Source organism: Oxyura jamaicensis, chromosome 4 (assembly GCF_011077185.1).
Source record: "Oxyura jamaicensis isolate SHBP4307 breed ruddy duck chromosome 4, BPBGC_Ojam_1.0, whole genome shotgun sequence".
Taxonomy (NCBI): domain Eukaryota; kingdom Metazoa; phylum Chordata; class Aves; order Anseriformes; family Anatidae; genus Oxyura; species Oxyura jamaicensis.
Genome location: NC_048896.1, coordinates 410451 through 430775, shown reverse-complemented (window position 1 = coordinate 430775; position 20325 = coordinate 410451). Strand labels below are relative to the sequence as shown.

The 20325-nt window shown below is 44.8% G+C and overlaps 1 long non-coding RNA gene across 1 annotated transcript; it reads right to left on the bottom strand.

The window, feature by feature from the left end:
• LOC118167236 lies at positions 1-20025 on the bottom strand. The gene is made up of 4 exons (XR_004751039.1): positions 19543-20025; positions 2012-2117; positions 1614-1769; positions 1-1452 (listed from the first exon to the last, which is right to left on the bottom strand). It is a non-coding gene; the product is annotated as an uncharacterized LOC118167236 (long non-coding RNA).
• Positions 20026-20325: the final 300 nt, after the last annotated feature.

Here is a 20325-nt window from a genome sequence, read left to right as displayed (position 1 = left end):
TTGCATTTGATTTTCTGTGGACTGTTACAATTTAGACTTTATTATTCAAAACACAAATGGCAAGTACGTAATAGCTACTAATAATGGAACTTCAGAGTGGCTGGAAAAGAAAGGCTTTAAAATGGGTTTGATAGTCCTTGAATTTTCAGCTGAAAGATTTGGGTGACAGAACAAAGAAAACCAATATGACATTGTAAATCTTCCCTCTCCCTGAGCTGATGGGTATTGTTTAGTTAGTCCTCTTGGGTCTGGATCTTGAGCCTTATTTTTTTTTTCTTTTTTCTTTTTTCTATTTTTTTCCTTTTTATCTCCTTAAAATCACACAGACTGCCACTGACAGTGTGTTCGGTTCCCATCTGACATCTGGCCACATGATATCCATTGTGGTATGAATCCAGCAGATAACACTGGCAGACAGCAAAGTCCTGTTGGAGTCTCTTGGTACGCCAGCGCGGCTCACTGCGCTGGTGGGCAGTCTGCAGCACACAGGAACAGCCCCACTTCTGGGAAGAGCAGCCACCCTGACATTTCTGAAGAATGCAGTTTCCTTTGCTGTGGTAGACTTTTGGCTCCAGAAGCCTCCAAGCCTTTAACACTCCTTAGGGTAAGTTTTCTTCTTTGGTAGGTGCTAAATCTGGTCATTCTTCATAATCTGTGTTGGAATATAGGACAGAAAAAAGAAACCCAAACTATCTTTTCCTTAACTGAAAACTCACTGCTAACAAAAATGACTTGTCAATGAATGGAGAAAATAAGCAATTTTTCATGTCTCATGTACATATACTGTTACTGCACACATTTGCTTCTTCACCTCTGAAAGCAGCCTACTCTTTGGTGCACCAACCTGTGCATATTGCTCTTTGTCTGTGAAAATACAGACACCGTAAGCAGGAGACCCTCAAGTCCAGCTGAGACCATCCAGAAACTGCATTTAGAAGCACACTTCTCTCTGCATTCACATGGAGTTGTGTTGCCTTTGATGAGAAGTTCAAAACTTGTTCACTTTTCAGTCTTAAAAACAAGCCTATCAACAAGTGTCTTGTGGATCTGAGGGCAGAGAGCTGACACTCTGCAGACAAGACTTTGTAACGGGAATCCTGCCACCCTGAGCCCTTCTCAAAGCATTAGAGACTGGGAGACACGGCAGAGACCTCTCATTTACACCTCTCCACTCATCATCTAGGAAGTCAAATTGATTAACTGGGATTTGGATGCATTTGACAAGGTGAGAAAAATTTCAGTAGCACCTTATCATTTGCTGTAGATTTTCCTGCCTTTAAACAAGGGCATCCTGCATTTGCTCATCATTTCTGCTCCTGGATTGATTTGAAGTTGTGATAGGTTTGCTGGGATAACTCGCATGCTGAGGAAGCGAGGAATGAAGGAAGATGAGGCTCGAGCTGGAGTGGCCAAGTGTGCACTCCTTTCAGGTCTCTGTCTCTTTGTGCTGCTCTGAGAAAAGGAAGAGAGGTGACAAAGAAAGAAATGCATTAGCTTACAAAGGATGGTCCCACGGAGAAGCTGGCAGCAATTAGTGTCCTTCCAAGCTCTGCTTGGGCAAAAGCACCCCACGGGCCCCTGAGCTGGGTACCTGAATATGGTGACAAGTGTACCTGTGGGCAGCTGTGCAAGGAGCTGTGGCTCAGTAGGGCTTTGGACAGGAGGTGATGCCCGAAGCAGCCACAAACTCATGGGGAGAACGGGCAGCTGAAAGCCCCTGCTGGTCTGAAATTCAGCGGGGGGGGGCTGAGTTGTACAGCTCTCTGTGCCTGCAAACGAGCGGCAGCAGAAGCAAAAACAACCAGAAAGGGACATTTGTTTTTGTCAGTCACTCACTCTGACACATCTATTTTTTAGTTTTCAGTTAATTCAGGCAAAAGAGGTTATGAAGTTACAATAATGAAATCTGAAGAGCATACTCCAAACAGTACTTCCCCAGAAGGTCTAAAGTGCTCAAATACAAAAACACTAATTATTGTGCTTTTTAACTTGTAAATTAAACCTGTCTTACCACCAAGGGAACACAAAATGGCAAATGTGGCATCCTTTCTAAAACAAGAGCCAGGGGCAATCCTGGTCACCTCAGATCAGCACATCCACCTTCCCTTCCAGGCAGCCTGAAAAACAAGATTAACACACATGTGGAGAAAGGTGATTGACTGGAGGAAACGTTTGGATGCCTTGGTTTTGGAGAAACATTCTTGCTTAAAGGAGGCAGTGTGCACAAGGAGGACCCACTACGTACAGCCAGATTGGGTCCCCAGAAAGATTTGTGCTGGATTTCTCACCAAAGGCTCTTGAAGAAATGAAGCCGTTGTGTGACGGCGCGCCCAGGACAGCCCGGCCAGCCCAGGGACAGAAAAACCTGGCAGCGAGGAATTCAGGAGTCTTTGCCTGCTCCGGGGCAAGATGCAGGAGAGCGTGTGCAGGACACAGGCAGACAGCAGGGCTGCAGGCCGCAATGTTCTCCAGGGCAGTCCAGGAGAGTACAGCAAAGAAGGAATGGCTTAACTGATCAAAGCAAAGAGGGGCATTTTTCAACGTCAGGGAAAGCCTCAGGTTTGCTGAGCAGTGCTGGGATTTACTTGAAGGGCTGGCTTTTAGCTGCTGAAAAATACTGCCTTTCAGACATACAGCGATGCCGCACCACGCTCACATCTCTACAGCTTTAAGCAGGCAAAGAATCGAGGGGCTTGAGTGTGTTTGCATAATGCAGTGCTTGGGAAAATTACAGCCTCAAAATCTCAGGTCTAAGGAGCTAAATGAGAGCACTGGAAAATGACCTCTGGACCTGGTCCAAGCAATACAGAAAGATTTCCAGAGCTATTTGGAGACTGATTTCTGTAATACTTTGTGGTCAAAGTAGTAATTTTCCATTTTTTTTCCTTACTGATGCAGAATCATCCAGTGTCCTAAACAATCCAGGGAACAAATAAATAGGCAAACCACCCAACTAGCATGTGGCTGTATGGAGTAGCCAGACAGCATACTCTGTAAAGACTGTTCCAAGTTTCAATTACTGGGCAAAACATGTTTACATGTGTAAATTTAGGCTCTTTTATCTGCAGTAGATTCTACAACTTACTCAAATGGAAACTCAAATACTGCTTCTGTGGAGTTAATCTTAAATCTTCCGGAACCACAACTGTGGAACAAATGCAAAGCAGAAGGAAAATACATGAAGGTTTACTGCCTGTTACCTGTTCGCAGTGCTTTCATCTCAGAAGAACTGCTGAGGCTTCTCCACCTTTCAGGGGTGAAGCAGCTGCTGATCTCCAGTTCCCGACACGGTCTCAGTTTGCCCAGGGCTGTTGACATGAGCTGGGGCCATGCGGCTCCACGGGTGCCTGCAGTGACACCTGAGTGTCCTGGGGATCAAACCCCAGCCCCTGGCCACTCAAGCCTGGATGGACACTGTGGGCATGATCCTGCATGCAGCACCTGCAGATTTGTTATCTCCAGGGAAATGTCAAATGAAGCTTAAAAATTGTTCTCAAAACTCTCTGATCTTCCTCTGGATTTTGGGGGGGCTTTGCTCAACTGCTGGGTGTTGTGCTGGGCAAATGAGAGGCTGCTAGTCTTGTTTGAGGCTGAGTAACCTCGATACAAAAAGATGTCACAGGAATGCTGATTTCCTGCTTCCATCTCTCTTTCTAACTTGAGGGACTGATCTAAATCAGTCCTATAGGGTTCCTCCTTTTCTAGATGTGAGAACAAAACTTAGGAAACTCTTGCTTCTGCAACAGTTTGCAAGCTGCTCACCAGAAGAGTCGAGTCAGCTCTGCTGCTGCTCATGGCACATGCCGTATTTCCAGGGAAACTGCCCGGGGCATGGGTGAAACACGCAGGGGCTGGGGAGGGGAGGCTGCCCCACACTCCAACCTGACCTTCCCTGCCGTGCGCTGCATTGCACGGTGCATGCCTGCAAACACCTAACCCACAGCTACGGAATATTTTATGTCAAAGCAAGGGAGAGCCACGCCATGTCAGGATTCAGATACAGATGCTAATGAAGGCTTTTTCCAAGAGGAAACGTGGAGCAGGATTTCAAAGCCTTTGGTAAGCTTTATGCTATCCACGGTTCAAGCAGAGCCAAGGCTAACACTGAGACCTGTGCAAAGCCTGCCACATCGTCTGTTCATCTGGCCGCTCTGGCAACCCACTGCTCATGTCAGTGATGCTTAATTACACCGGATGATGGATTAATTTGGGTATTTGGGGCTTGTCCAACCTGGAACTTGAGTCCTATCCATTCTTCTTCCAGTTTTTATTCCTGTCCTTGCTGGTACTAAAATGAGAAATGTCCCTTCTGCTTTTCTCTCTCTAGTCCGAGGTGTTTAGTGTCAAGTGGCCGTGGGTATCAGGTAGATTTATCTTTCAAACTTTCTCTCTCTCTTTTTTTTTTTTTTTTTTTTGTGTGTGTGACTATGCAGTGCCTGGGATTAAAATGCACATTAATGTTCTGTGTTTTCTGTTTCAGTGATTAGCTTGGCAAGCACAGAAGCCAAATCTTTCCCAGAGGCACATGAATGGCTTCAGAGGAAGAATACCGTGAACCTCTCTTTACTATGTTCTCTTTGTTTGCTTAAGAATATGAACAATTAAAGCTGAAGAGACAGGCATTTCCTTTTTATATAGGAAATTCACTGCCAAATGCAGGGCCTGGGGAGCAATTTTCCTCTTTCCATTCAGTTCATTTGTGCTAATGAACAGGGTATAATCTAAGTGAAAAAAAAAAAAAAAAAAGAAAAAAAAAAGAAAAAAAAAGTTACTCTGGTCACTGATGTGGCTTGCTGAGATGGAGGGAAGTCTGACTCAGACCAGCCTAAACTGATTTATGGAATTGAACCCTAAAATCCTTCTGTAATGAAATAGTCATCTCTTGTCAACATTGGAGACCTCATATGAGGGCACAGATAAATCTCTGGGCTATTGCCATCTGCTTATTTTTACAGTCTAAGCTCTCCCGTTCTGATTCAGGAACTAGTATTTGTTTATTTCAAAAAAGAAAAGGTGCAGAAATGGCTGTTACAGTTGCATGGGGCTGTGAACAAAGACCGGCTGATATTCTGCTTTGCCTGCATTTGAAGTGATTGTGAATTGACAACTTCTCCGTGTGTGAGAAGCTCATTGTCAGAAAAGATATTCTAAACCTGCAGGTAGCTTCCAAGGCAGCTGCAGCTCTTCACCTCTCCTACTCTTGCCAGCCAGAGTTTTCTGCTTCAGTCAACCATCAGGACTGCAATAAAGTGATGGAATTGGCCCACAGAGGCACCTGGGTACTTCCCTTACCGCTGCAAGCTGGACGAGCACCTTAGATCACGAGATTCTTCTGCAAGGCTGCTCAGCAAGTGATTTCCTTTCTTTTCTGTTTAGTATATGATTGGGATCCTACACACTGAAAAAGAGCTTGAAAAGAAGACTTCAAAAAGAAAGGGAGTGATGAGTGAATGTTTGGGCAATAGAAAGAGCAAAATAAATACAATTCTACGGCTTAAAAATATTAGTTTATCTTTGCTTCGGAACCAGATGCCACAGACCTTCTGGCAGCTGATCTGCTACACAGAGAGCCCTCTGTGCTCCGGGAGTGGCTATCGGTCAGTTGTGGCTTACCAGCAGTCCTTAGCTTCCTGCAGCAAAGCATCACAGCTTCAGAGCACTGCATTCACCCCCGGCTCCAAGCTATTCCAGACTCATCTGCAATTGCACCCACAGGAAAACTGCCTTGGTGGAGCGCTTGCTAGGACTGCACAGCCAAAGACGCAGCAATCAGTAATGCCAGAGTAGACTTCTCGTGCTATATGAATCCATGCTGCTTATGTGTCTGTTTCATGATAGTCTTCATCTATGTAATCCAGTACTATCTCTCCATCAGGACTTCTGCTTCTTCTTCACCAGAGCTGGATAATGTTTATTTAATGAACACTATCAATACACAGTTGCTTTCTGGAGATGAGCTGCCAGGTCATGACGGAGTCTTTCTACTGGTTGCTCTTCAAACTTGTTAGGCTATTTTTTTTATTATTTTTTCCCCAAAATATCCAGTTTTCTAATAAAACCTGGGACTCAATCTGTAGCTCTCACTACTGGATGTTATCATGGAGACCCTGGTCTGGTCTGGAGATAGACAATAAAGAGACAAAACTTCAAATCTAGCTAAAACACTAGTTTTTCTCCATGTTAGCTCATACCTCCTTTTGAGAAATCAATGCATTAAAATGAAAAGCTGTTAAGTGTAATTGTACTTCAAAGAACTTTAAAGTTATTTCAAGATAATGTCAACTCCAGTCCTGGCAACCATTTGCAAATTCCTCCCCTCCCACACACCTGGCAAATGCCCGCTGAACCAGCTTACCCTCTCTGGCCCAGGTGTAATTCCTCATTGCTCTCTGCTCTTGCCCATCAGACTGCTGGAACTGGTCTCCCAAAGTTTTGATTGATGACTGAGCTTGGGGGCTGTGAACAGTGCAGCTCTTGCAGCTCAGAAATGTTCACAAAGTGGTATTTTATTCTCTTTCAGAAACACAACTATATTATGAAATCTTCTTCCTCTACCAAATGCTGTATATCAGAAGAATACAATGTCAGCTTTGATGTTGTTATCTGGGTTTGTTTGTCTGTTTCTCAAGTGCTTTGAAATATGTGAGATCTTCCTTTATAGACCACATCATAACACCCCCATTTCCTACAGGGCTCAGCAATTAATACTCATCTAAACGCTCTGACAAGTATCGAGCATAAAAGGGGATACAAGGTGGCTCTTCAAAGGCTATGAAAGCATTTTTTGAGTTGCTGCTAGTAAACTCTTTCTGGGTTCTTAGGAAGCTCAGAACTTTGGTAGAAAAGAGATTTCCAGTGAATGTCCCAGGATAGCCTGAATATTCATGTCACTAAAATGCCCAAAAAAAACCTATCCCAGCTCCTGTGTGTTTCATCCATGAACTGTAAAAAAGGACTGTCCATTTCTTCACAACCTAGGAGAAAGAATAAAAGCTTTCTTGAAAAATCTATAAAAATACGCAAGAAGCTCACAACAATGACCAAGTGGGCATTGTTAGTGGCATGAACATCCTGGACAGGGTGCGGAAAGGGAGGAGGAAACTACTGGTGATGGGGAGTGCAGATCCTTTGGTAGTTCCCTTCAAGCTTAGCCATGAATGCTTCTTGCCTTCTAACCTAACTTTATCATTATTTTTTTTCTCTGTCTGAGCACATTTTGCTTTTACTGCTCTCTTAGTTACTGCTCACAGAGACTGATGACCATAACTTCAAACTTCAAAATTGAGGGTTACTGCAGGAGAGCTAATCTGTGTATTCATCAGAATGTCCTTCAAGACTGCAGACCATATATGATTTCCTTTGAGGGCTGCTAGAAACAAGATATTCTCAGCATTTTTTATTGTCTTTTAGGGCAGTAGGCAATGGAGCGTAATAAATTGTTAAATTCGCACCTCTGTTTGCAAGCTGTTTCACTACTGAAGCAAAACCATAGCAGAAACAAGGAAACAAATACCAACCTACAATTATATTGATTTTTTTAAAATGCAGATCAACATCTTTAATGTTGGATTAGTTTGAATAGTTCTCTGCTACCTTTCCCTGTGCTATCTCCACTCTTACGACCAAAGCAACACATTCTGCTACACTCTACTCAAAATAGTACGGCCCCAACGCTGGAGAAAACAGGAAATGGGTGGTCTAACTCGCTGCATCATCATGCTCCTGGCCACACAGCAGCTCAGAAATAATGACAACAGATCATAACGGGAGAAAAGTATTTTGGAGCTGTTGGAAAATTGTTGGAAAAGCAGTTTAGCAGCTACTTAATTCTCAGAGAAAGCAAAATTGCTCAGTTTTTTTAGACAACCTTTTGTCTTCTTCCTGAATATTTACAAAACACAGAACAGGGTTATTTGAGCAGCTGCTGTTAAAAGCCAGAGCCACAGACTCCAGACTCAACCAGGAGTCCCAGAAAACACAAGGCTTTGTCTCCATGAATGGGAGCTGGTGGGAGCCTTCAACCCAAAGGGCTGAATTTTCATGAGTTCAGAACCAGCACTTTAAATACATAGCAATACATAGCACCTTTCTGAGCATTGCACATCATTTATTGGGGTAATTACTGAGGCAAGCAGAGGCAAAAAGGGTGGCTTCAGCTGCCACAACATAACCAAATGCCATTGAATTCTCAGAGTACAGCAGCTATGCTCTGAGAAGACGGAGTTGTCAAACTGCCTTGTCACTGACAGAGGAGTGAGGTATTACAGAAAGATTCACAGGAGGAAGAAACCACTTTGTGACTTTGAGAAGCAGATAATAGGCAATTATACAGGTAGCAAATAAGGCTTTTAGTTGCAAAGTGAAATCTCAGCTATTAAAACTCTTAAGTGCTTCAAGATGTGGGGACTGAAACTTGAGTGGCTCAAAATCAGAGCCACTTGCAAGGTGCGGATACAAACCTGGAGAAATCTCATGCACAAATCCCAGCACAGCTGACAGCAGGGAGCACCAAGGGGATTCACTTCCCTTCCTGTTCCCTACCCTTCCCATCCCATTTTCCAGTGGTGTAGATAACACGCCACTTTAATCTACATCATATTGTTCAGTGTAAACCTACTTACAGATTTTAGGGCCATCAAGGAATTATCTGACACCCAGAAAATCTGTACCTAGTGTCATTTTCTATGCCCCTGTGGCATATGCCCTCCAGTTTCCTGCTGGTATGGTGCTAAAATAGAAGGGAAATTGTTTCCTCATGAATCAACACAAGTGGTATCTTTTGCTTGTTTTATCTGGCTATTTTCTGCCTGGGAGGGAGAAAAATGTGCTCATGATCCCATGAAACACTCATGATCCCTGTCAAACATCCACAGACTCCAGGCAAGGTGAGTAACTCTGGGCTTGGAAACTAAATATCAAGACAATTTTCTAATTATTCTTTCCATCTCCTAGCTTTTGATTAGGTTTTGCTGACTGCTGAGCTGCACAGGCAGCAACTCCCCCAGTCCAGGGGGAGCAAAGCACCACGGGCTGCCCGGGTACCACCTCGCCATTTTATCACGTGCTGCTGCTCTTCGTGCTCCTGCTGCCAGAGTGTGGCCTGCTGGTTGTTGCTGCTACCAAGCAGTGATGTGAGCAGAGCTAATCTATTGGAAAGACATTGCTGCTCTGCATGTTCGGAAAGTGAAGGGCTGCTGCGGAGGAATAAACAGCAGGATGTGACATGACAACTCCGCTGCCCATGACCTTAGAAAAGACTTAGCTTTTTATCAGTGAATTAATACAGACAAACGCTGTTTTCCTGCCAGCAGCTGTCTGTGTGTTTTAAAGGCTTTGTGTGCGTAAGCCAGGCGGCTCTCTGCCCAGCTCCCAGGGGAACAGGAAGACGAGGCGACGGATAACACAGCTTTGGGCCCTGGGTCCAAGGCGTGGAAACTCTCGCCCTCTTCGCGTGCCAGGGCTGCTGGCGGGCAGGCGAGCGACTCCCCAGGAGGCTGGGTCAGCCGTGCTGGCGCGTCCCCCTCCACTGCCTGGGCGTCACGCTGGGGCAGCACCCGGGGCCCGGGGCCAGAGCCAGGGCTGCCGGAGCTGGCAGCTCTCCCGCGCCCACGGCATCCCGCAGCGGCAGCTGGGACTCGAGCGCCACAAAGTTTCCCTGAATGAGGCCTCGGCACAGCATGTACAGGACCCCACGGATCTCTGCTCATGGCGAAGATGGAGCTTTCTTCTCTGCCTCTGTGACTGAACAAGGGAGGTGGTGCGTCGTTGTTAAGAGGGAGCAATAGAAAATGTTTTCCTGCAGCAGAAGGGATAAGGTCACCAGCTCAGCTGATTAACATGCTTGGAATCTCCTTCCCCGTCTGCCGCAGCACCGGGAGCAGAGCTCGCTGCATTGCTCTGGGGCTGCGGGACCTGGCAGGGCATGCATGGCAAAACCCCCAGCACACACTGGCCCTGGCTCCTGTCGGGCACTTTGGTGGTGACGGCTGGCACGAAACACAAAGAGATGAAAGAGAGGCACAAGTTTGAGACAAACACAGGCTGAGGGTTAGGCTTAGGTTACATCCTTGCTTGCTGAGGGGCTGGTAGTTTGTGCTGCCTATGGCCTGAGTCATACGCCAGACTAGTCAGTTCTGACTTCGGTGAAAGTCTGGATCCTGAGCCAAAATTAGGAGGAGAACCCAAACGGGCATTAGCAGCATTTTGATAATACCAAATGCACACTTTGCCGTGGCATGCCTCTGCTACTTGTTGCTGGAACAGGGGACAGGCTCTGGACACATCCTGCCCCTCGCAGTGCCTGGCACTGGCCTGACCCGGGCTGCTCTTCCCCGTAGGACTGCTACCGAGCACTCCGGAGGCATGGACCAGTCTCAAGCCAGGGCTGGCTGGGGAGGGCACTGGTCCCCAGCCCCACAGGAGGACCCGCAGGGTCTAGTGCCAGTCTCGGAGCTGGATAGCGAGCCTCCTGGCAGGAGGCAGGCCCTGGGCCAGGAGAACCTTCCCCAAAGCCCCTCGTGCCTCCTCCATGCAGGTGTCACTGTGTGACCTTCCCAGTTGCCCCCTCTGTTAAAAGCTTGCCATGCCAAGCTGTCCAGTTAGTGTCACCTGGGTCACCAGAGTCCCAGCCGCATGAGCTGTCTCGCTGCAGTGCTTATTTGAAAGGTCAGGATCTGACTCACAACTCTAGTATGATGATATTTCTGGCTTTGTTTTAATCAGTTTCTCCTGTATGTCTCATGCACTGCCTGCTAGAACTTCTTGTCCTCCCAGTTATGGTGAAAATAGATTATTAGTAATAGACTAATTCAGGAACTACTTTGGAATTATTGACAAACACACAATCTAGTCCAACAATACAAATTCCTCTTTTATCTTCCTTAGTGCTGGCATTGTTATAAAAATTGGACAAGGCTTTCCACATTATGGCTGGGGGGCAGAGATGAAGGGAGATCACCTTTGTCTGCTACTATGACTTTTTATCTTAAAATCATGAGGTTTAATATTAAACTTGCCAACTCAAAAAGGAAGACAAAAAAAGCACTCATTGCTGGGATCCTTTACCTAAGGATCCCATTAACTTGAGGATTTCCTTTCTATTTCCAGTGAAATAATTTACATTTTTTTGTACCCTGAAGACAACCCCACACTCTTACTGCTTTAGCCAAAGGCATTCCAGTCCAGACTACATGAACTCCCAAATGTTTCTGAGATCTAATTCTTATTCCTCAGTCTAGACCCATCATGCCCAGCTATTTCACTCCTGAGATCTCAACAATTTAAAAAATGCATTTCCTCTGCAGCAATTTTATTCCGCATTAATATCACGTATTTTATGTCTCATTATTTGGCAAATGTTAATTTGTACCCAGCACTCCTGTGAAGCACAAAAATTGCTATCGTTAACCTCACTTTACAGAAAGGGGAGAGTGGAAAAACAAAGTGATTTGCTGAAGGCAAAGAGCGAGAATCAGTCCACATGGGAGTATGAGCTCAAAGGTCCGCCTCTTGCCACCATCCCAAGCCCCAGCTGTCCTCCAGGTAGCCAACACAGTCCCACACCACACTATGCTCACATTTTATATATATATATATATATACATATATATATATAATTCTACACAACCCTTTTAAAAATAAATTCTGGGATTCTTCAGGCATTAAGACAGTAAGAGAAGTCTTCCTTCTCTCCCTCTTCTATCATGCAGACTGGCAGCAATGTCTTGAGACTTTCTGCATTCAATGCCCCTTTCCATCAGTCTGAAGACGAATGACACCATGCCCCTTCTTGGTGAGAGCACGCTCTGTCTGCACTGTCAGGCTCCATCTCTGACATCTCTGAAGCGGGATGGGTGCAGGAGCAACTTGAGCAGTGCAGGGCTGCCCAGCACCTGCGTGGCTCTGCCTTCACCGAGGGTTTTGCGCGCTGTGGGAGCGGGCTGGTGCGAGCCCTGTGCACAATGCCAAGGTGCAGTGATAATGTCGTTCCCCGACACAGTCACGGCTCTGACATGCAGAGATGGTATCTGCCGGCTTCCCAGAAGCCAGAGCTTTCTCAGCTGTTTTTATTTTTGCTGAGTGACATGTTTGACAAATAGGAGCAGTTAGCTGGTTCCCAGCTGTCATGCAGCCGAGTCGCAGAGAACGTGCCGACAATGCTTGACACGGGAACAAAACAAGTGCTGCTTCTCAGCAATTGGCATGTATCCGTTTTTAATGCTGCATATACTGGAAACTCCTATCTCAGCTCACAGGAGACTGGATTGCCAAGATCTAGAACTCAGCTTGAGGAGGTGTCAGTAAAGATATTTCTGAAGCTCTGGACAAGATCAGTCTGTGAAGTGCAATAACCCTGAAAAACTGTTTGTACAACACATTGATTTTGTCACGCACATAGGATGCTGCAGCCTGCAAATATAACCAACGGCAAAGAAGAGTGTACACAACAGTTTAGGATACACTTTCTTCTGTCATTAATGACAAATTTCTATTCAGACTTAAAAAAAAAATACCACATTGTACAAGCAAGCCACTTAGTTTTTCTTTTCTTTTTCTCCCATTTTATTTAAGAGAGGATTTTATTTCTCTAATGAATTTTGCACTTTTTGGTGTGTTTATTTTTCTAAGAAATGCATCCATTAAAAGAATTTCGTCATAGCCTGAGGTATGACTTTACCAGTTAAAAAATCTCCACCATAAAGATGATGTTACTTGACTAACCGATTGCAGAAGGCTGAGTGGACTCTTAATGAGACTGCTCCAGCCTTTAGGATTCATAAATGACTAGGAGCAGACTGGACTGGGGTCGTGTTCCCAGTCCAAGTCTATAACAGTCAGGCCCAGAAAACACTGAAGTGTGATTTCTGGGGTCCATACTTACCCATGTGGTGGTTAACTTCAGATAGTTTGTACCTAATTAAAGGCCCTGAGCAACTTCAGCTGCTGCTGGAGGAAGAGAAGCAAGAACAGAATTGCTCGCTGCAAAGCCATGCATTCGGGAAGCAGAAGTGGTTCTGCCTCAGGAGCACAGCGAAAGGAAGGTGCACGCTGTCACCTTCGGCCCGAAGAGGCAAACAGAAAACAAATACCCTCCACTGTTTTGCACCAATCTTTTCTGATGAGGTAGAAGCAGATCACAGGGTCAATTTGGGAGCACTGTCAAGAGGAAGTATTAAGACATTAAGTGCTTTTCTGACATGGAGTGAAAGTTAAAATCACATTATTAATTGCAGAACTGGGTTACAGCAGGCTTCCATTCACAGGCTATCAAGAAACCCAAACATATAACTCATAGCAGTTTTGGTGTCATTTTCAGATCTTTAACTTTTGTTAAGCAATTTGTGGAAACCTGAGAAAGACTCAAAAAAAAATAATAATAATCTTTCTGATCATTCTCCAAAGCCTGTATTTTTCTTTGACTGTTTTAATATCTGTTTGTATTTTAGCAACTGCATATCCAATCCAAAATTGTCTCCAAGTTGACAGAATTACTAGGATATAGGCAGTTCTAACAACTGCTTGCTAAACATTATACAAATATAGGGGGAAACCATGACAGAGAGTGGAAGTCAATAATTTGCCTCCAGCTCTCTGTGCCTGCACTGCAGGCTATGCTCAGTTGAACAGGCCAGGCCAGGCAGCAAACAGGAACTCCTGATGCTATCCAAGATGCTGCCTTTGAGGCTGGATGGAAACTTCCAGAAGGAAGTCAGGATTGCACACATCTCAGCACCTGATTCAACCCAGTTTTGGAGAAGTGTCTGGATCAGAGCCTGGGAAACAGGGAAGCAGGAAACCAACAAATGAAGAGCGTGGAGCAAGGAACCTGCAAATTCTGTGGGAGATGCATTCGGTCCGAGAGCTCCAGAAATGGGATGAGTTAACAGGCGTGGTCTGTTCAGCTCACTTTTGGGGTGGTTCCCCCACCATCGCAGCCCACAGGCGAGCTCCTGCCAGGCCCCGAGGCAGCAGCGGAGCGGCGCAGAGGTGACACCTGGTGGCCCGGCCGCGGCGCTCCGGGACGAGCGGCGGCGCCCCGCGGCGGGCATCCCGGACCGTCCGCGCACGGGGAACGAAAGGCTGAGAACTGGCTGTGCGGCAGGGCCGAGGAGCCCGTTCCCCGAACCGGCACAGATCCTCCTTGCTGCTTGCTTTCCAGCTCTCTCCTCCTGGGACAAGTGCCCAGACATTCAACTGGGACAACCAGAATAGAAACACTGGAGCTGGGTTTATAAAAGCAAGTCTTTGTACGGTCCCTGCCAAGGTCCCAGGCATATACCACGCACATTCCTGTGCACGACTGTGTATTTCTTAGTGCCGTCCCCACCCCTCAGGCAGCAGAGGCAATTCACTGCCTCCAGTGGAGATGCTCAGGGGGCTCAGCTGCACCAGCTTGGAGTGGGTGTATCTCTTCCTACTTAAGTGGCTGTGCTCAGAGATGATTAGTCCTCTACTAGACTGCTAAGTAACTGATTCATTTTTAGATGATTTTTAGTTTCCACATAAAGTAGAAGAGCTTTCCATGGGAGGGTCTGTCTCAGGCAGTCTTCCTGTGTGGGCGTTTGCTGGAGGCAAGGGAACTCTTTAAGGAAGCAAGGTTTGCAGGCCAAAGTCTCCTCGGGCTCGGGAGGAGATCCTCCCACTGAGAACAACTTCCTCTTGCTGGGCAAACCATTTAGTTACACAGTTTGGGTAGGAGTGTAGCTGTGAGAATCACTCCAATTCTGCCTGCAGACAGCTGGTGTGCCTTATGAAAGCTTACCTGACCAAGCCACTCAGAAGACACCACTGAAAAGGATCTCTTTTCAGTGTCTTTATTCAAATTACCAACTTCCTAAGCGTACTGCCTCTTTGCAAAGCATGTGGCTTTCATGTGCAACACACGTGGCAAGAGGGAGGTGGGGGACAGCACTGGGGTTATTGGAAGAACCAGAGAGACATGCTCTATCACCGGAGCTTCTGGGGTTTGCTCCTGCTGCCACAGTATTCCCTCAAGATAGATGAGGACACATGCATAACGGTGTCAGCCAGTTATGCTCCTGGCCCTTTAAGCCTCAATCTGAAATGTAATACTTCAGGAATATTATGGTTTAAACAATTTTAGTCAGTGAGTCAGGTCTGGATTAACAGCCCACAGAGGGAGGGTAATCACTCTCCCTCATAAATTAGCAACCAACAAGCTTTCCTTTGATGAATGTTGTTTTAAAGACTCATCTCACTTATTAGCTCCAAGCATACTGTCCATTAATCATGGTAAAGGAAAAATGCACCCTCCTCCCCCTCATGGCTTTGTTCCTAGGATGACTAGCTCAGCCTCACCAGGAGACAAAACAAATAGGAAGAAGAGACCAGAAAGTGCAAGGTCCCACCAGTCACATGGAGAAGTGGGGATCATTAAGGGAAGGTCACCTCAAGTAATGCGAAGGATGGGAAATAGCACAAGTGCTTGCAAGACTTCTACCTAAAAATATTCAAAAACAGCTAAACCTTTGTCTGTCTTTAGAAAAGATCCTGTGCCAAAATACAGGCAGTTCCAAATCTGGGTAGAATAGACCAAGTGGCCTTATCCAGACACCAGCTTATTGATTGCCACACACCCTCTCAATTTCACATGACCCATACTTACTTTCATTGACTGTGGCTACTTAAACGAGCTCTTCATTTTCACTACAAATCTGTACCTGTAGTGTTCTCAGCAAGCTGTGATTTACTGAGGGGGAATAGCAGTTAAATAGACCATGACAGCAAGTGAAGCTGCTAATGAGCAGAGAATTTCCTTGCACCTGGTTTGGATTTCATTTCTCAGTCTCCAGAAACTGAATATATATATATATATATATATATATCTGATTATCCAGTCTGGGAAGGGAGATTTTAACTTGGTGGTACCACTGAAGGGTATCTGGGTTTGACTTTGAGCAGAAAGTCCCAGATGGGTCCGTTAAGTGTGTATTTATTCTGACTTGCAAGGCATCATGGAAGGGTGGTAACTGCAACAAGTGCCAAAATGTGATCCAATTTCATATAAGATCTTGAACCAAATTTGTGATCTAATTCTGCTAGTTCCTGCAAACTTAGAAAAGGTCTGCCCCTCTTATTTGGATCTATGAGAGACATATTTCAAATGAGGCTTTTATGCTTATATACATATAACCATACGTATATACACACATTTTCAAGAAGGAATAATGGGGAATCATGCTTTCTAAAATGTCATGGAACTAAAGAATGATGTTGCTTCATCTTTGATTCAGAGCACAGGGAACAATTCATGCCTGGTTTAGAAGGACTCATGAAAATCCTTTTTTTTTTTTTTCCCTTGCCTGATCTGGCAGATGCTCAGCCCTTTTAAGAACTACACTGCCCAGATGTTCTGCTCCCATTATGATGTGAGTAGCAAAGGAATGCTAGTGACTCATAGCCTGATTGCATGCTCACAGCATCATTTCTATTTATTCCTCATGGGCTTCTTGCCACCTTAATGTTGTCGCAGCTTGCACTAACAAACATGCTTATTTGGAACTTAAAAATAAAAATCAAAAACTCCTAATTCTTCCAGGTGACATTCATCTTTCTGGAAACACTTTTTCTGCCTTCTCAGTAGTGTCGCCAAGTTCCTTGAACCCATTCTTCTCTACTGAGACCCCTTTCTAAACTGGACTGTCATTTGGAGATTGATCATTTAAGATGCTAGGCAAGGTTTTAAGATTTACAGTCAGTGCTAACCTTTTAGACTTCCCCATTTACTCAAGAGGTTGAAGACTACACCAACAACACTGCTTCTAGAACTACTTATTATTACTTTAAACCACTGCTTTCTTCTTACTAAAATTTAATGATTGGCAAACCAGTAAGATACATTAAAATGGAAAGTAAATCTTCACTTATGTTTCACCACTATCAGCAGAGATAGGATTTCAGTTTTAAACTTCATATGATGATGGGATATTGCTGCAGCATCCTCTCCTCCAAAAGGACTCAAAACACATTAACCAAGGGAATTACTGTAGCATGTATTGGTTAAAATGAAGTATCTGAAGCCTGCTGACACTCATGGCAAGGTGATTCCTCTTCTCCAATCCCATAATCCCAGAAAAGTTTTATAAGGATTTTTAAGTCCCTATTTAGAACTCATTGATATTTGTTTCAATGGGCTTTAAATCAAGTAATAAAAGATCTGGCAATCTTCCCATGAACAATCAGGGACACATTGGATGGGGCTTTGAGCAACCTGATCTAGTGGGAGGTGTCCCTGCCTATGGCACAGGGGGTTGGAATTAGATGGTCTTTAAGGTCCATTCCAACCAAACCATTCTATGATTCATTGGGCCTAGCAAAGCACCAGTAGTTTTGCAACCCTTTCTTCATATTGCTTCAGCATTTTACATTTCAAAACCTTTTCTTGGGGCCTACATTATTTTACAAAGTGCTCCCCAAAGAAGTAAAAGAAGAAGCTTATAGAAGATCATACTAGGCCAGCAGGCTCATTAGCAAAGGCATTAAAAGCAAGTTTGAATGTTTCAAAATAAATATAGCCAAACTGTTGTGTCTCTCAAGCCTTTAGAATTGTCCATCCATGGGAGGGAACTGGGGCAAATGCCTGGTTGCACAGACTGCAGAGGCAGCAATTTTACAGGGGACAAGAAAGGCAGAGGAGGAACAAGGTGCATCTACAGCAGGGATTAGTTCATTTCTTTGTGGGCGTGCTGTCTCAGTGAAGAAAATCTTTAAACTGGGAGTGATGAAGTTGGTGACATGAACCCACAGGTGGGTTCAGGCCACAGCAACCTGATAGGAAGCCTTAACACAGGCACTCAGAGGACAGACAGGGAGAAAAATTATGGCTCTTCAATGTCTGTGTCCTAATGAAAGAAACACAAGCTCTTTGCTTAGAACAGCAAGAGAGTCCTAGACACAAAAACCTTTTTCAAGCAGAAAACAAGGTGTCCACAATAGGAAATTATAAAATATGATTTTAAGTTTCTTATAGAAAATTTTTCACCTGAGGTTTATTTAGTTTAAAATGGTTTAAAATATAAACGAGCACTATGTAAAAAAACTTGATTTTTACATGGCAGTTGATGATTCCTTTTTCTGGCTAGATCTCCAGTGAAACAAGTTTTCTCATCAAAGATTTTTCAAGTCTTGTGTGACAAACAATTGACATACTGGCTTCATGTGCTCTTAATACTTTTATTTCCTGCCTTAACTCCCAGTGACAAGTTATCCCAGGCATTTTTAGGAAGCTTGCAGGAAGTTTGCAGCAGAAGAGGCTGATGAGGAATAGCAGAAACCCCTGGGATCCCTACTTTTGCCCCATACGTTGGTTATAGATCACTTCATCTCTAGCAAGTGATACCAAAACCAGGATCACCGGGTCCACCAGCAGCAGAAGCAGATCCAGTTACCACTTGCTAAAGGTGCCGAAGGCCACTTCTGCCACAGACCCACTAGAAGCCCTGGGCAAGGTAAAGTTCTGTACAGATACCACTGTGTGGACATTACTAAATAATATGGCTTGAGATCTTATGGCAAGCAGCATGCATGAACAGCCTAATATAAAAATAATGGGCTTTACAGGAAACATGAACATCTTCCTATGCATTGCCTTCACAAACAGGCTGGAGTGATACTGGGGATACTTGCCTCTTCAGGTAGCCACAAAGGTACCACAAAGATAATGGAGTTGGGGAGGGTGGGGGGTGAGGGGAGGTGTTTTAATAGACAAGTATTTATTATCATAGGAAAGGACAAGATGATGCAGTTCATTTGAAAACCTTGGATCACAAAGAAAATTGAACCGACATTTATACACACACGCTAATTACCAGACATCAGTACATCACAATGTGAATTTCCTAGAGTGAGAATATAACAAAGTGCATGTTGCTAGGTACCTTGCTTCAGGAACTGCCATTTGAAAGCCCAGCCAGCTCCAGCAAATTTAAAAGAGGTAAAACCATACTTAATCATAGTAGTGACCGCGTTCACAGTCAGGCTCCAGAACTGCAAATGCTAAAATATAGATTTAAAAAGCCTTCCAGGAAGAAACAGACATCTGGGGGGCAAGAGCTGAGATTTTTTCCCTGTTAAAAGAGGAACAACAACTGAAGCAAAATTATCACATCAACTTTCAGTCTTAGCTGTGAGCCTGAGGGGTAGAAGCCAGCTCTTCTTTGGAGATCAAGCAAGAAACAAAAACTAATTTCCATCACAAGAAGAGGTTTCCCAGAACACATCTAAAATCTGCTCTTGGAGGCTCAGGGCAAAGCAAACAGTCCTTGAATTTCTGCTACCCAGCTGTGCCCAGGGTGGCAATTCACAGTGCCCAGCTTTTTCTAGATCTATGCTTCCCCAGAATTCCTTCTGGTACCTCTCACAACAACACCGAGAGGAATCTGGTTTAACATCTGCTCTTTTCAGTTTTCAAAGGCAAACTCATCATTGTCTGTTCTCCTGCAGGGTAGGAGACCAACTCAGGAAACTGGAGGAAAGGCACAAACAAAAGAGTCATAATAAACCACACTGGGGGAACAAGCTCACCCTTCTCTAGCAGGGCCGGGCACAGGGGGCTTCACTACCTGCTGGGAGCAGAAGCAGCAGGACAGCACACTGAGGAACAAGAGCCAAAGGAGCTGCAGGGTGTGGGATCAGGGAGATAAGCCCTGGCTGATTGGGCAGTGGTAAGGTGCAGGTGGTGTGGGGGAAGCATACAGGCCCACCTGAGGAGGGTTGCCACAGTCACAGCTGACAGCTGTCATCATAGGATCAGGTAGGTAGGAAAAGGCCCATAAGATCGTCAATAAGATTTGATTCCTTTTCTCATGTTATTTCACAGCATCCATAACCTCACCCTTCTGCCAGCATTTTGTGACCTAAATGCACAAGGCCCCTCACTAGAAGTCCACTTTAGCTCTGAAGGACATTGGAGGTGAGAGAAGAGGAACAATTCTGGGACTTGGGCAAAGTTGTTCCTTCCTGTAAAGCTCTGGCTTTAACCTCTGAGCCCTGAAGCATCTCTCTGAACAAAGATTGCAGCCTGGGTAAGTGACTGTGAGTAATCTTGTTTGGCTGGTATTTTTCTGAATTTATCGACTTTTAACTTGTTGATGACCTTCCTTCCTCCCCCTATTCCTGAGTAAGTACAAACATTGTAAATTATATGACTCTTGAAAGCAGTAGCTGGCAGTGTGTGTTAAAGCAACTGTCAGGAGTGTCATTTCAACTCGAGATGATGACAACCTCTCAGTATTCTTCATAATGCTCCTGAGTTGTTTTTCTTTCCTTTCCTTTCCTTTCCTTTCCTTTCCTTTCCTTTCCTTTCCT